Source organism: Stegostoma tigrinum, chromosome 9, assembly GCF_030684315.1.
Source record: "Stegostoma tigrinum isolate sSteTig4 chromosome 9, sSteTig4.hap1, whole genome shotgun sequence".
Lineage (NCBI taxonomy): Eukaryota > Metazoa > Chordata > Chondrichthyes > Orectolobiformes > Stegostomatidae > Stegostoma > Stegostoma tigrinum.
Window position 1 is genome coordinate 27,440,630 of NC_081362.1, and position 17,093 is coordinate 27,457,722.

A 17,093-nucleotide genomic window follows, 5' to 3' on the forward strand; every position below is an offset into this window, starting at 1 on the left:
TTGTGACATTTCTGAATCTACCAAGAAATGAGAACCGATAGTTATTTCAGAAGGTGTGCCAATAGGTACATCCACTATTATCATTGACTGATGATTCTCCCTGATTATCCAGCACAGCCGTCAAGTGTGTTATGTTATAAAGCGAAGGATGAACCCCTGCCTCTGAGAACTAAAAGCAAAACATCCAGAGGAGCACATCACCCATTAATTTGAGAAAGGAGTGTGAAAGTAGTGTAATCTGCCTTTCAGCAATTTCTAGTTGTTAATAACTCCCTGAGATTCAATTTAAAATCAATAAGTACCAATTTATTTATCCAACTCTAACAGTGAATAAATTAACTAATCTATTAACAAACCGAATGAACCCTTTGTAGCTACTAACAGTTCCCGAATAAAACAAGATTCTATTGGTATGCTGTTCTAATAAATACAAGTCACATTTATTTAATGAAAGTAGAATTTAGTCTCTCAGAATTACAGCCAGGTTACGTGTATTCCAGATTATTCTGTGCCTTCTTTGATTCTTCTGTCAGAAATATTTACTAGTTGTGCCATGGGAACTTTTGTTCTTTAGATGGTGCTTTCTCTAAGACATAGAGGAGTCTGTGACAACCAATAATTCTGTCTTGAGAGTTGAGGACTGTTAGTTCTAGTGGATGGCAGTTAGCTCTTAGGCTTTGTAAACAATTCTCTTTTTACACCTTTGATGAAGTATCAATATTTCTTACAATAGGATTGGTCCTATGTTGTCAAAACCATCAGAATTAAGTTTAATAGTCTTTTGGTATCTAAGTGCCTGTTTCAAATTGATTGGCTAAATACAAAACCTGACTTGGTAAAAACTGCTGCGTGGCTTGCTAACTGTACAGCCTTTCAAAACAAATGTTTCAGTTCAGATGATCTGTGTAGATGCAAACTTTCATGCTGCTACTCATAAACATCCATTTTAAATCCTAAGCATAGAAAAAGCACTTCATCTTTTAAAGGGGCCACATAATGCTTTCCCCCTAGCATTTTACAAACACCAATTCTAAGTTGCTTCCTCCCAATCACAAGTACTCCACCCAATTTCGCAACACCGCCCTGTGCCAAGAAAAAAATGAATCATCGTTCTGAAAAGATGGATTTTTTCCTGTTACGACCTTAACTCCATTATATTACTTGATGCATTGCTGATTATATACACAAAACTGGACACTATCGTTTCAATCTTGTGTTGACTTTTCTAAAACTTGCAATAAAGCGTCTGTATAACATGTACAAGCTGTAAATTAAATGCTTGTAACATGAGACACCAATGAAATAATCTGGTGTTCTTGTCCTTAAACCTTCTCAGAAAAGTCAAAGGATTGTGATCAGTATACACAATCACTCCTGATGCATTGTTTGCAAAGTAAATATTAGAATGTTGAAAAGCCATTACCAAACTCAATAACTTTTTTCTGATGGTTGAATTTTTTTTCTGGAGAGTATTGAGTTTTGTTTTGAAAAATACCTGATTGGCCATTCAATTCCACAGTCATCCTTCTGTAACAACACAGCTCTACCAACTACATCACTTGAGTCAATGATGACTTTGAAGGGTATTTTAAAAAATTGTTGTGGCTAAAACTGGTGTGGTGGTTTACACTGCTTTTAATTTCTCAAATGCCTCCTGGCATTGTTCTGTCCAGCGAAATTTTGTGTTCTTTTTTAATAGATCTGTCAATGGTGCCACTACGCTACTAACATTTGGTACAAATTTCCAGTAGATTCTGCTCAATCCTAAAAGTCATGGCACTTGCTTCTTCAGGGATGGTCTTGGCAATTCCTTGATGGCCTTTGTCTTCCGTTCTTCAGTGTTATCCTTCCAGTTCCAATGATGTGCCGTAAGAATGCTACTTCTGCCTTTGCGAATTCTGTTTTTGCCATGTTTATGACCAACTTTGCCTTCCATAGTCTCTCAAAAAGTCTGCCAAATGCTCTGTGATTTTTCCATGAATGGCTAAAGATCACTAAATCATCTATATAAACAGCACAATTAGTCAATCCTGCAACAACTCTGTTCATAAGCCTTTGAGAAGTGACTGGTGCATTTTTCATCCCAAAGGGCATTACTTTAAATTATATAACCCATTTGCCATTACAAAAGCAGAAACTTCTTTCACTCTCTCTGACAAAGGTGCCTGTCAGTAACTGCAAAGTAAATCCAACTTTGTGATGTAAGTGGCTCATCGTACTTTTTCTACACAGTCTTCCAGCCTCAGAATTGGGTATGAGTCAGTGAAAATGGGAAGTGCAGATGCTGGAGAATCCAAGATAATAAAGTGTGGGGCTGGATGAATACAGCAGGCCAAGCAGCATCTCAGGAGCACAAAAGCTGACATTTTGGGCCGAGACCCTTCATCAGAGAGGGGGATGGGGAGAGGGAACTGGAATAAATAGGGAGAGAGGGGGAGGCGGACCGAAGATGGAGAGTAAAGAAGATAGGTGGAGAGTTGCAATGGGAGAGAGATTCCCTGAGGTTCCCATTATCTCTGATACTATTTTAACCTCACTGCGAAGCCTCTTCCAGGGATGCCTAACCTGAAGAAGTTACCCTCCTCCCTCCGGACCAACCTCAGGGAATCTCTCTCCCATTGCAACTCTCCACCTATCTTCTTTACTCTCCATCTTCGGTCCACCTCCCCCTCTGTCCCTATTTATTCCAGTTCCCTCTCCCCATCCCCCTCTCTGATGAAGGGTCTAGGCCCGAAACGTCAGCTTTTGTGCTCCTGAGATGCTGCTTGGCCTGCTGTGTTCATCCAGCCTCACATTTTATTATCTTGGAATTCTCCAGCATCTGCAGTTCCCATTATCTCTGATACTATTTTAACCTCACTGCGAAGCCTCTTCCAGGGATGCCTAACCTGAAGAAGTTACCCTCCTCCCTCCGGACCAACCTCAGGGAATCTCTCTCCCATTGCAACTCTCCACCTATCTTCTTTACTCTCCATCTTCGGTCCGCCTCCCCCTCTCTCCCTATTTATTCCAGTTCCCTCTCCCCATCCCCCTCTCTGATGAAGGGTCTAGGCCCGAAACGTCAGCTTTTGTGCTCCTGAGATGCTGCTTGGCCTGCTGTGTTCATCCAGCCTCACATTTTATTATCTTGGAATTCTCCAGCATCTGCAGTTCCCATTATCTCTGATACTATTTTAACCTCACTGCGAAGCCTCTTCCAGGGATGCCTAACCTGAAGAAGTTACCCTCCTCCCTCCGGACCAACCTCAGGGAATCTCTCTCCCATTGCAACTCTCCGTCTATCTTCTTTACTCTCCATCTTCGGTCCGCCTCCCCCTCTGTCCCTATTTATTCCAGTTCCCTCTCCCCATCCCCCTCTCTGATGAAGGGTCTAGGCTCGAAACGTCAGCTTTTGTGCTCCTGAGATGCTGCTTGGCCTGCTGTGTTCATCCAGCCTCACATTTTATTATCTTGGAATTCTCCAGCATCTGCAGTTCCCATTATCTCTGATACTATTTTAACCTCACTGCGAAGCCTCTTCCAGGGATGCCTAACCTGAAGAAGTTACCCTCCTCCCTCCGGACCAACCTCAGGGAATCTCTCTCCCATTGCAACTCTCCACCTATCTTCTTTACTCTCCATCTTCGGTCCGCCTCCCCCTCTGTCCCTATTTATTCCAGTTCCCTCTCCCCATCCCCCTCTCTGATGAAGGGTCTAGGCTCGAAACGTCAGCTTTTGTGCTCCTGAGATGCTGCTTGGCCTGCTGTGTTCATCCAGCCTCACATTTTATTATCTTGGAATTCTCCAGCATCTGCAGTTCCCATTATCTCTGAGTAAATTAGCAAGCTGGACTTCAAACATAATCCACATTCCCCCCAGTTGTGCGTGCAAATGAGTAGAGCAATAGAATGATAAAACAAACAAATAGAGTCAGAGCGTTATACAGCATGGAACTCGCACATGTTGACCAGATATCCTAAATAAATCTAGTCCCATTTGCCAGCATGTGGCCTATATCCTTCTAAACCCTTCCTATTCATGTACCCATCCAGATGCCTTTTAAATGTTCTAATTGTACCAGCCTCCACCACTTCCTCTGGCAGCTCATTCCATACATGAACCACCCTCTGCGTCAAAAAAATGCCCCTAAGATCCCTTTTAAATCTTTCTCCTCTTACCTTAAACCTATACCCTCTAATTTTGGATTACCACACCCTGGGAAAATATATTGATTATTCACACTATCTGTGCTGCTCATGATTTCATGAACCTCTCAGGTCGTCCCTCAGTCTCTGATGCCGGTAAAGGAGACTATTTCAGCATTGGATAAAGAAGATGCCTGAAGGGTTCAATGACAAAGTTGGTTTGTCTGGGGCTAAGGAAGATTTACATGCCTTGTGTAGGCCATCAATCTTTGGGCAAGATATAGAAGAACAAATATGCAGGAAAATTTCAGAGAGGCTCAGGCATTATAGAGTAGTTACAATGGGAAACTTCAGTTGCTGTTAATTTACTGGGAGAGAGGTAATGTTAACAGCAGAGAGGGCAAGCATTCTTAGATGGTGTTCAGGAGAATTTTGGATAGCAGAATGTGTACAGTTCAACCAGAAAAGAAGCTGGGCCTGGTAAACAGAATCAGTAAGAATTGGTTCCTGCTCAGAAAAGGATCAAGAACAATAGGGCACAGATTTACAATGATTTGCAAAATACGTAGATGAGATGTCAAAGTAAAGCTCTTTCACACAAGTAAGTGGTTCAGATCTGAAAGGCGCTGACTGTAAACATGGTGGAGGCAGGTTCAACTGAAGCATTCCAGAAGCAATTGGATGATTATTTGAATAGAAATAATGTGCAGGGCTACAGGGGAAGGGCAGGATGCTCATTCTGAGAACCAATGGAGTCACACTGGGCTGAATGACCTTCTTCTGCACTGTAACAATACTGTGGTTCTGAGTTCTGTAATCCTGTGATTGGCTCTAAATGTATCTTTTAACAATATTGGATATTCCTGTTAAGTTGTTTTGTGCATGTTATGTGGTAGCATTCAGTGCTGGAAAGGCAGGTTGCAGATCAGTTATTCAACCCCAATTTCCTCTAAAACATTAATTTCACATCTCACTGTGATTTCTGGAAGTGTTTGCTTTTAATGTGTTCACCCATTTCCCTTGCTTAACAACAATCTTTACCCATCCTTGTATTTAGATCAGAAAGAGTACAAATTAATGGTTTCCAGTTGGATACAAACAGCATCAGGTTGCACTTTGCTTGAAATTATAATGATTTGCTTAAGTTAAAGTTCAAACTTATGCCTAAACTTGCATTTGAAAAATCACACAAGAAAGTATCCATGAACTAGTGCAATCAAGCAGCATAATAGGATATTGCTGTTTATCTTGGCATTGAAAAAGTCTCTGATAAATGGTAATATGGTACAGCTTTGTTAATGCAGGGTAAAATAGATTTATCAAAAATAAAAGCATTTTTTATGAAGTATCTAGTACACCACAGAATCATGCAATCCTACAACCCAAGCAGGCCATTTGGCCCGTCAAGTCCACACTGACCTCCTGAAGAACATCTCACCTAGACCCACCCCATCTCTGTAACCCTGCATTTCCCATGGCTAATATGTCTAGCCTGCACATCTCTGGGCACAATGGGCAATTTAGCAAAGCCAATCCACTGAACCTGGAAATCTTCAGACTGTGGGAGGAAACGAGATCACGCAGAGAAGACCCATGCAGACACAAGGAAAACATGCAAACTCAACACAGACAATCGCCCAAGGCTGGAATCGCACTCGGCTCCCTGTAAAGCAGCAGTGTTAACCACTATGCTACCATATCGCCCACACCTGTAAGTATACTGATTTTAAATAAAAATGACTTTTAAAAAAATTAAGCATAGTCTTTTATTAGTTACATTACAGCAGACAGTTTCTTAGTAATTTAATATTTTACTTAAATGTTATAAAAACTTACCAACTAGTAGGTTTATGTTTGCATATCTAGCTTAATTTGAAAATCCTCCTTGAACAGGCACAAAGTTACTGGACCATTAATTTGATCTGGTGGCAAAGTTCCCTCAATACAATGTTATTTGAACCAGTGTTAAAGACATTGCATGCATTTAAAATTTAGCAATATGTTATGCTGCTTTGGCTGACTACGTGTGACAAATGCAAATAAGACCAATACAAACGAGTAGAAACTCTAGACCGAGATCACTCCATTCAGACTAGTTAAGTCCTGACAGAATTAAACACAGCCTGTGGTAGCAGCATCAGTCTGTACAGCCAACTACGGACTCCCCCTGAGAGTGGAAGAGAGTCATCCTCTTCTGCGAGGGACTGCTGCTGATAACGATGAGGAGGGAATTCCATGACATTGACAAAGAGATACTGAAGGACTGATGATACAGGATAAAAGTAAAATAATGCAACTGTTTGCAATCTGATGAAGAAAAGGCAAGTACTGGAAATGCTCAGCTGATGTGGCAGCTGTTGTGTTGTGCCTCACAATCAGTATACTTTAAAGAGATAAGCTCATGATATCATACAATCATAACATGTGACTTGTGGGTGTAAGAGTCTCTTATGCCATTTCAACTTGGATTATCTGAAGCATGACGTTACTTGTGGAGGCATGTTGCTCTTTGTAATCCCACAAAATTAATGTGAGCCCAAAGATTAATGTGCCTTAATGTAATATTTATGTATATTATTGAATTGCAATAAATCTCCACTGGATTCTAACTTTACATTTCAATAGCATTACTGTTACTCAATACCCCACTATCAACATCCTGGGCATTCTATTGACCAGAAACCAAACTGGACAAATCATATAAATACAACGATTGCAAGAGTAGGTCAGAGATTTGGAATCCTGCAGAAAGTAACTCACCTCCTGAGTCTCCAAAGCCTGTCCATTAACAAAGCAAAGTCAAGAGTATGATTGAACACTCCCTAGTTGTCTTGATAAGTACAGCTCCAATTACCTTCAAGAAACTTGACACCATTCAGGACAAAACAGCCAACTTGATTGGCTCCACATCCACAACCATTCAGTCTCTCCACCATTGATGCTCAGTAGTAGTAGGGTCAGAAGCTGGAATTCACCAAGGTTCCTTAGGCAGCATCTTCCAAACCTACAACTGCTTCTTTCTACACACGGAAAACCTCCCTTTGCAAGTTCCTCTCCAAGCCATTCGCCATCCTAATTTGGAAATGTATCATCAGTCTTTCAGTATCTCTTTGTCAGTGTCCTGGAATTTCCTCCTTATCTCCCACCCACCCTCCTCCTCTAACCTAGTTAATAAGGTAAGGCTCATTCTAAACTTTCTCTATTGAATATAAGTTGGTTGTTAATTTTATAGCAACTTGAACTAAGCTTTCTACTTTAGTACTGAGTGGGTGTTCAGATAAGTGGGGTATGGATGCTAGGGCAGTTGCTTGCTCCTCCTGCAGAATGTGGCAAGTGGGAGACATGGCTCACGTCTCCGCTGGCTACATCTGCGGGAAGTGCACCCAACTACAGCTCCTTGAAAACTGTGTTAGGGAAATGGAGCTGGAGCTGGATGAACTACGGATCATTCGGGAGGCAGAGGGGGTAATTGAGAGGAGTTACCAGGAGTTGGTCACTCCTAAGGCTCAGGAGAAGGATAGATGGGTTACAGTTAGGGGGAGGAAAGGGAACAGACAGACAGTGCAGAGATCCCCTGTGGGCATTCCCCTCAGCAATAAGTATACCGTTTTGGATACTGGGGTGGATGACCTACCAGAAGAAAGCCATAGTAGTCAGTTCTCTGGCACTGCGCCTGACACTGGCAAAGAAGGGAAGGGGGCAGAATTGAAAAGTACTCGTGGTAGGGGACTCGATAGTTAGGGGAATCGACAGGCGATTTTTGTGGTCAGGATCAGGATTCCCGGAATATGTTGCCTCCTTGGTGCCAGGGTCCGGGATATCTCTGATCGGGATGTAAAAAGTGATTTCAGGGAGTTAGGATGGAAGCTGCAAAGCAGGACATACAGAGTAGTGTTCTCTAGTTTACCAGCGGTGCCCCGAGATAGCGAGGCGAGGGACAGGGAGCGGGCGCAGCTTAACACGTGGCTGCGCAGCTGGTGTAGGAGGGAGGGCTTCAGATATGTAGATAAATATGTCCCTCTGAGGCAGGCAAGAAGGGGTACGATAAAGGAACCTTGGATGACGAGAGCGGTGGAGCTTCTCGTCAAAAGGAAGAAGGTAGCTTGCATAGGGTGGAGGAAGCTAGGGTCAAGCTCAGCTCTAGAGGATTACAGGCAGGCGAGGAAAGAGCTCAAAAATGGTCTGAGGAGAGCCAGGAGGGGGCACGAGAAAGGCTTGGCAGAATGGATTAGGGAGAACACAAAGGCATTTTACACTTATGTGAGGAATAAGAGAATGGTCAAAGAAAGAGTAGGGCCGATCAGGGATAGCATAGGGAACTTGTGTGTGGAGTCTGAGGAGGTAGGAGAAGCCGTAAATGAGTTTGTTGCTTCTGTCTTTACAAAAGAAACGAACTTTGTAGTGAATGAAACCTTTGAAGAGCAGGTGTGCATGCTGGAATGGATAGAGATAGAGGAAGCTGATGTGCTGAAAATTTTGACAAACATTAAGATTGACAAGTCGCCAGGCCCGGACCAGATTTGTCCTCGGCTGCTTTGGGAAACGAGAAATGCAATTGCTTCGCCACTCGCAAAGAGCTTTGCATCCTTGCTCTCCACTGAAATCGTACCTGAGGACTGGAAAGAGGCAAATGTAACTCCTCTCTTCAAGAAAGGAAATAGGGAAATCCCTGGCAATTACAGACCAGTAAGTCTCACGTCTGTCGTCTGCAAGGTGTTAGAGAGGATTCTGAGGGATAGGATTTATGACCATCTGGAAGAGCATGGCTTGATTAAATGCAGTCAACATGGCTTTGTGAGGGACAGGTCATGCCTCACAAACCTTATTGAGTTCTTTGAGGATGTGACTAGAAAAGTTGATGAGGGTCGAGCTGTGAATGTGGTGTATATGGACTTCAGCAAGGCATTTGATAAGGTTCCCCATGGTAGGCTCATTCAGAAGGTCAGGATGAATGGGATACAGGGGAACTTAGCTGTCTGGATACAGAATTGGCTGGCCAACAGAAAATAGCGAGTGGTAGTAGAAGGAAAATATTCTGCCTGGAAGTGAGTGGTGTTCCACAGGGCTCTGTCCTTTGGCCTCTACTGTTTGTAATTTTTATTAATGACTTGGATGAGGGGATTGAAGGATGGGTCAGCAAGTTTGCAGACGACACGAAGGTTGGAGGTGTCGTTGACAGTATAGATGGCTGTTGTAGGCTGCAGCGGGACATTGACAGGATGCAGAGATGGGCTGAGAGGTGGCAGATGGAGTTCAACCTGGATAAATGCGAGGTGATGCATTTTGGAAGGTCAAATTTGAAAGCTGAGTACAGGATTAAGGATAGGATTCTTGGCAGTGTGGAGGAACAGAGGGATCTTGGTGTGCAGATACATAGATCCCTTAAAATGGCCACCCAAGTGGACAGGGTTGTTAAGAAAGCATATGGTGTTTCGGCTTTCATTAACAGGGGGATTGAGTTTAAGAGTCGTGAGATCTTGTTGCAGCTCTATAAAACTTTGGTTAGACCGCACTTGGAATACTGCATCCAGTTCTGGTCGCCCTATTATAGGAAAGATGTGGATGCTTTGGAGAGGGTTCAGAGGACGTTTACCAGGATGCTGCCTGGACTGGAGCGCTTATCTTATGAAGAGAGGTTGACTGAGTTCGGACTTTATTCATTGGAGAAAAGGAGGAGGAGAGGGGACCTAATTGAGGTATACAAGATAATGAGAGGCATAGATAGAGTTGATAGCAGGAGACTATTTCCCAGGGCAGAAAATGCTAACATGAGGGGTCATAGTTTTAAGCTGGTTGGAGGAAAGTATAGAGGGGATGTCAGAGGCGGGTTCTTTACCCAGAGAGTTGTGAGAGCTTGGAATGCGTTGCCAGCAGCAGTTTTGGAAGCAAGGTCATTGGGGACATTTAAGAGACTGCTGGACATGCATATGGTCACAGAAATTTGAGGGTGCATACATGAGGATCAATGGTTGGCACAACATCGTGGGCTGAAGGGCCTGTTCTGTGCTGTACTGTTCTATGTTCTATGTTCTATGTTATCAGCAGCAGTCCCTCGCAAAAGAGGATGACTCTCTTCCACTCTCAGGGGGAGTCCGTAGTTGGCTATACAGACATGCTGCTACCATAGGCTGTGTTATACTTGGTGAAGGTGGTGATCACAGGAAGGAGTGGGTGGGACATCAGTGTGGAAATGTACTCCTTGTGCTGTTTTTGCCTTGCTTCCATTTTTTCCTTGATGGCAAGTCTCGAGGGACTTGAGGCCTTCCCTGATGCTCCTCCTCCACTTTGGACAGCCTTGGATCAGTGGTTCCCAGGTATCTGTGGGAATATTGCACTTCACCAGTGAAGCCTTGAAAGTATCACTGAAGAGCTTCCTCTGCCCACCTGGCGTTCTCTCCCTAAGGGCACAGGGACTGCAGCAGTTCAAGCAGGTAGCTCATTGCCACTTTCTCCAGGGTGAATTGGAGGGTAATAAATGCTGGCACAGCCAGCGACACCCACATCTCATGAATGCTTTTTTATAAAGGTGTAAAAATCTTGTCTGAAACCCATTGCAAATCCACAAAATGAAGAGTGAAAAGGCAGGCAAAGATATGAGCACCTCTGATTACTTGGACTGCATTTTTTGAGCAGCTGCAGCTATGGGAATGCCTAAGCTTTCATGACCCATATAAAGGACTCCTGCCAGAACGACTAACATATTTCAATGCAAGATGTTATGAAATGCAAGTACAATTCACCAAGCATGTAAACATATGAAATATATCGATTGGAGTGCATATGCATTTACCTAGTAAAGGCCATGAGATACACTATCTTTTACGTTCACATGCTCACACATACCACAATCAGCAGACCTGAATTTTCATTGACAGCAAGTGTAGTCACATGTATGCAGGAATTTAGTGGACTGTTTTATTTTTGGCACTGGGATTAGTGCTGGTGGGTGACATTATTTAACAAACAACATTGGAATGGCAGCTGAGGTTTGTCATTTCTGGGGCTTGTCAGCGTATAGTTTTCTTGCCAATGAATCGCAAGGTGCATAAGTGGGAACCCCAGTCAGATCAAAGAAAAAATTAAAGCATGTGCAGCGTCATTATTACAATGATCCCATGCCTCCCCACATCATGCACTACCTGTTCACCTCTTCACCTCGCAATTAGGTACAGGCGGGTGTGACTAAATTGAATCACCTTTATTGTCACATGTACTCAAATGATTATAGTGAACAAATATACAAGTCACCACTTATGGTACCATTTTAGGTACAAGGTATCTAGGTACAGATTCTTCGGTCCAAGTTCTTAGGAAAAGAAAATTCTAAAAATGAGGAAGCAAAAAGTTCAGCAATACAGATCATAGGAATAAATTAGAAAAATAAAGAATATAAAGTTCAGAATAACAATCTGTCCCAACCTAGTTAGGACCTTGCCTCGAGTCTCTGCTGGACCTTGAATCACCGAGGCTGGAAGCTGAGGCTACGGTGGGCTGAAAGACCACCAAATCCGCTGGGACATCACTACATTAAGCTATGAGAGACTGCCAGCCCGGGAAACAGCAACGAGGACTGGGAGATCATCACATCAGGCCGAGGGGATACCATGGTGGGCCAAAAGACTGCCACGTTGAGTCACTGAAAAATCGCCATGACCACCACGGGACCAGCATGCCAGACCAGGAAGACACTATGCCATGCCAAGAGGATGTCATACCAGACAGAGTGGATGCCATGCTATGTCTGCACTGAGGCCAAAAGTCCAAGTCCATGCTGAGGCTAGGACTGCAGGTGAGAGAAGTATGGGGTAGCATTCGAGGTGCCCCAGCCCTTGAACAGTTTAACAGTTACAAGATTGTTGCAACCTATATTTATGAGAGTAGGGACTGAGGATGAGTAAACAGACCACAGCACCATGATACAGGAAACCAATCAGTGGGCAGAGGCAATACAAAATATCGGTAAGGGATAGGACAATTCAAGGGAATACATACAATGCTGTTTTGCTATGTACATGAGTCCCAAGTCTTTGATGCCTGTTCAGTACCAGAATTAAAGAGATTTTCTCAGGGATGGAGAGGAACTTGAATTGAGATGGGAGGGATTCAATTTTCTGCTAAAAGATTTTGAACAAATGTCATCTAAATTTAAAAGGGGAATCTCCAAGGTAATTATCTTGGGATTGCTACCCAAGCTACAGGCAAACTAGCACAGGGTGAATAGAGCCAAGTGTTTTAGAATGCAAGTAGTGAGAACGTATGTAAGCTTTCCCAAGACATAATACTTCGGGAATGTGTGTGTTTTGCATCAGCTCTACAAAGCTCTTCCAGCTTCTGACAGGTTGCAATGAGGATTATGTTTAACAAGGAAATATAGGACTCAATTTCCTCAATAGAGTAGACACAAATCAGTTCAGGCATCCTTACAGGAATGTAGATCAAGCGTCAGGTCTGGTTTAGAGCTTGTCTTAGAAAATGTCCTTGCTGATGGCAAAACACATAAGACATCATTGGAGCTATTGGATTCAAGGTAGTATCTTTTCTGGCTCTTTGATGTTAAGGAAGGTCACCAATGGCTTTTGATCTTCCTGCAATGTAATCTTGAGGCCTGAGCCTTTTGCATGCCCAGGTGACTACAGGACTTCTTTCCCAGATGACTGTGTATCTTTGCTCCATTGCTGACCTAGAGGCTAGTAGACAAATCGTTGGAAGCCATCACATTGGAGTTGGAACAAAATCTTGTGATAATGAAGGATGCATTGTCTGCAAAAATGGTTGACAGTTTCATATGACAGAGGATGGATATGTTCTTAATCATTTTAAAGACCTGTTATTGGTGCCTGCTCCAGTACCAAGCCTCATCCTATTTCTGGACCCTCTGTGCCAGTTGATTGATGTGTGCCAAATTGGGTAGGGACTTGCCAGCTGGTTAACTATGCTTATGTTTGAGCTGGAATTCAATGACAGGATGGTGAAAAACTCTTGATGGGAACTGTGATTTGAGGATCTACCTTGATCCAGACGCATCAAAAATATTGCCAAAGAAGTTCATGCTAGACTTGGAAATCTCATATTTATGGTTAAGTGTTAGACCCACAATCTATAAAATGTCTTGGCCTTCGTATCAATTTCCACTGTTGTGGAGCCATGAATGAGAATATTATCCATGTGGTGTATGATTCCATCGGGGACCTGTCAAATGAAGGTCATGGTACATTGGAAGACCTTGGCTACTGATACAAACCCAAACAGTAGTCAAAACAATATCCTCTGGGGGGAGTAATGTTTATTTTGACTCTGCATCTAAAAGGAGCTGCCAAAGGTGGTAATATATCCAATTTTGTGAAGACTGAGCTCTCTGTATGCTTCAACAAACATTCGTCAATGATGAATTTCCCATTTCACAGCTTTGTTGAGCTATGTAAGGTTGACACAAATGCATAAAGAACAATTAGACTTGGATACAGGCATTATGCTGGAGCAACTAGAAGTGATATGGATGACTGGTAGTATGACCTGCAGTTGCAGAATGGCTTCAGTCTTCTTTCTGGCCTTATGTAAGAGAGTGTGGAATATTTCATCGAATGAATAAATGCATGGTTTCATGGTTGGATTTAGGGTGGTATGATAAAGTGTTGGCTCCTTCCCAAGTCATGTGAGTAGTTCTAGAAATTCTCTTTTTAACTTGGTCGGGCTGCCATAATTGTTTAGCTCTTCAATGTTCAGGTAAAACACAAGTCTTTACAGACTACAGCTCAGCAAGGAGGACTCCTGATTGTGGATGACAAAGGATCTTGGTCATTTCTCTTACATTATAACCAAGAATGCCAATGATCTGGCCTTGTGTTTTCATTGGCTTTGTTTTGGGCCATGGAGTTGAATGGTGGACAGTTGAAAATAGCTCAGGTTTCAACCAAGATGTGAAAGCAAAGGTGAGAACCAATTTGAAAGCATGCAGATGACCCTCTTGTGTCCAATTTAAAATGATGTGGAGGTGCCAGTGTGTGGACTGGGGTGGACAAGGTAAAAAGTCACACAACACCAGGTTATGGTCCAACAAATTTATTTGAAATCATAAGCTTTTGGAGTGCTGCCCCTTCGTCAGGTGAAGTGGCATGTGACTTTTGACCCAATTTAAAATATGTCTTGTGGTCGTTAACGTTCAAAGTTAGAGTAATTGATACAGATATACAGCATGGAAACAGACCCTTTGGTCAAACTCGTCCATGCCAATCAGATACCCTATTTAAATCTAGTCCCATTTGCCAACATTTGTCCCATATCTCTCTAAACCCTTTCTGTTCATATACCCATTCAGATGCCTTTTAAATAAAATCGCTGTTATAAAATTTATTTTGTATGAGCTTCAGAATCCAATCGTTAGGATTTCCCAAGTATTCCCTGGTGCACCAGAAACTATTGTGGTGGCTGGATGAGGTCACAATTTTTCAGTTAGAGTTGATAGCAGCATTTGCAAATGCTGACCTCTGAGGCTGATATTGCACTGAACATCAATGGCTGGCCAGGCTTGATGGCAATGTGATGTTTTACTTGGATGCTGGGATAGAAAGGACTATAAATAAATTTGCAGATGTCACTAAAATTGGTGGAAAGTAAGTTGCAATAAAGAAATAAGAAATTTATAAATCAATATGGATATATTCGATGAATGTGCCAAAATTAGGCAGATGAAGTTTAACATGGATAAGTGTGAGATTATCCGTTTTGGTCAGAGGAATAGAAAAGTAACTTATTTTCTAAATAGAGAGAAACTTCAGTGTGCCAGGGTGCAGAGTGATCTGGCTGTCTTTGTGCATCAATCACAGAAAACCAGTTTCAGCTACAGCAGGTAGTAAGGCAGGCAAATGGAATTTTGTCATTTATTGCTAAAGGAATAAAGTATGAAAGTAGAGAAGTGTCGCTGCAACTGTACAAGGCATTAATGAGATTGGACGTGGTGTATTGCATACAATATTCGCCTCCTTACTTGAGGAGGGATATACTTGTATTGGATGCAGTTCAGAGGAGATTCTGTAAATTGATTCCAGAGATAAGGGGCATGTCTTATGAGGAGAGATTGAGCAGTTTAGCCCAATACCCTGTGTAGTTTAGAGGAGGAAAAAGACCTAATTGAGGTTTATAAGATGCTAAAGGAATTGACAAAGTAGACTCAGAAAGGATACTTCTTCATGTGGGTTAATCTAGAATAAGAGATCATTGTTTTAAAATAAGGAGGAGCAGACTGAAAACAGATGAGGAGAAATTATTTCTCTCAAAGTGTCGTGAAGCTGTGGAATTCACTATCCCAGATTGTGGTGGATGCTGGGATAGTGAGTAGTTTTTGGAGGAGAAGGACAGATTTTTAGTTAGTAATGAGTTGAAGAATTGTTGAGAGCAAGCAGAAAAGTGGAGTTAAGATGAGATCAGCCATGATTATGTTAAATGGTGGAGCAGGTTCAGGGGCTGATGTGCCTATTCCTGCTTCTAATTCTTATGTCCTTATATTCTTTTCCATCATAATGGAGATATCAATTAATGGTGATGACTGTGCCTTCTGTCTTTCAGCTCTGCTTTGTTGTAGGTTCACCAGGGGTCCTCCCATCTCCACACTTAACTGCTTCCTGATGGAAATAATTACCTAAGGAATAAAAAATTGCAGCACAGCCCTATATGCCTGTGCCAATTTTTTCCTGGTATATGAGTCCTCATTTGAACCTGAAGTATGAATCAAAAACATAAATAATTCTCTATAGTTAGCAGTTTTTTCATCAACCCTAACCCTATCTTCTTTAAAAGATCATTGGCATAGCTGCTGATTGTAACATGCTGACCTGATTCTTTTGTGGCTTTTGAGCATGTCTGAAGGTATGATTCAGTATTGAATGAGTTGGTGGTGCTATTTTTTCTGGTGTGCACTTCAGTCAAGGCTACCTGTGGTGTTCAGGAGCTCAGGTGAAGTAGGCCTTTCTGTGCACATCTTGTCAGCTGCCATGAAGCCGATAGTTACTGTGATTTTATTACTACAGGTATTTTTTCAAGTGTGCTCTCGCAAGCAACCTTATAATGGAGGGAAGGTCTTTGATAAAGCAGTTGAAGATGACTGGACCTAAGACAATCCCCTGAAGAACTCCCAACAATCTGCCTTTATCTCAGTATGAATCCAACCAATGGAATTTTTACCCTGTTTCCACTGATTCCAGTTTAGCTAGAGTTCCTTGATACCACACTGGTTCAAATATGACACTTCCTCTTTAATTCAGCTCTTTTATCTATGTTTGAAGCAAGGCTGTAATGTTGTCAGGGGCGGAGATGTCCTGTTAGAATCCAAACTGGAAGCAGTGAGTAGGTTGTTCCTAAGCAAGTGGTGCTTGACAGGACTATTGTTGACACCTTCTAGGACAACTCCTTTCCATTATATACCATTGTTCTGCCATTTCTGCTGAGTCTGTCCTTCTACTGGGACAAGACACAGCCAGGCTGGTGATGGTGTTGTCTAGGACGTTGTTTGTAAAAAATGATTCCATGATTATGACAATGTCAGTCTGTTTTTCTAGATAGCTCTCCCAATTAGTAAGGATAGTTTTGCAGGGTTTAACAAGATTGTGTTGTTTCTGGTGTCATAGGAGATGTCAGGTTTTTCTGGTTTCAATCCTTCCTTTGTAGTGGTTGATACAACTGAATGGCTTGCTCAGCTATTTCAGGTAGCAGTAAAGAGTCAATCACATTGTTGTGGGTCTGGAGTTACATACAGGGCAGAGAAGGATGCCAGTTTCCTTCCCGACAGGGCGTTAGTGAATCAGGTGGACTTCTACTTAGATTTTTACTGGATCTACTGTGGTGGATCCAAATCCAAAACCAAGAACATGACCTGGGTTTCTGGATTACTCATCTACAGAAGATACCACTTTGCTATCACCTCCTCCATAGCTCCTTATTATTGAATGGTGTATAGATTACTTCCAATAGTGTCTT

The 17,093-nt window shown here is 42.3% G+C and overlaps 1 protein-coding gene across 5 annotated transcripts in view; it reads right to left on the bottom strand.

Moving 5' to 3' along the window:
• Positions 1 to 17,093, bottom strand: part of LOC125455229 (filamin-A-interacting protein 1-like) — a 294,768-nt gene that overhangs the window by 34,972 nt on the left and 242,703 nt on the right. The gene's annotated exons all lie outside the window — the stretch shown is intronic.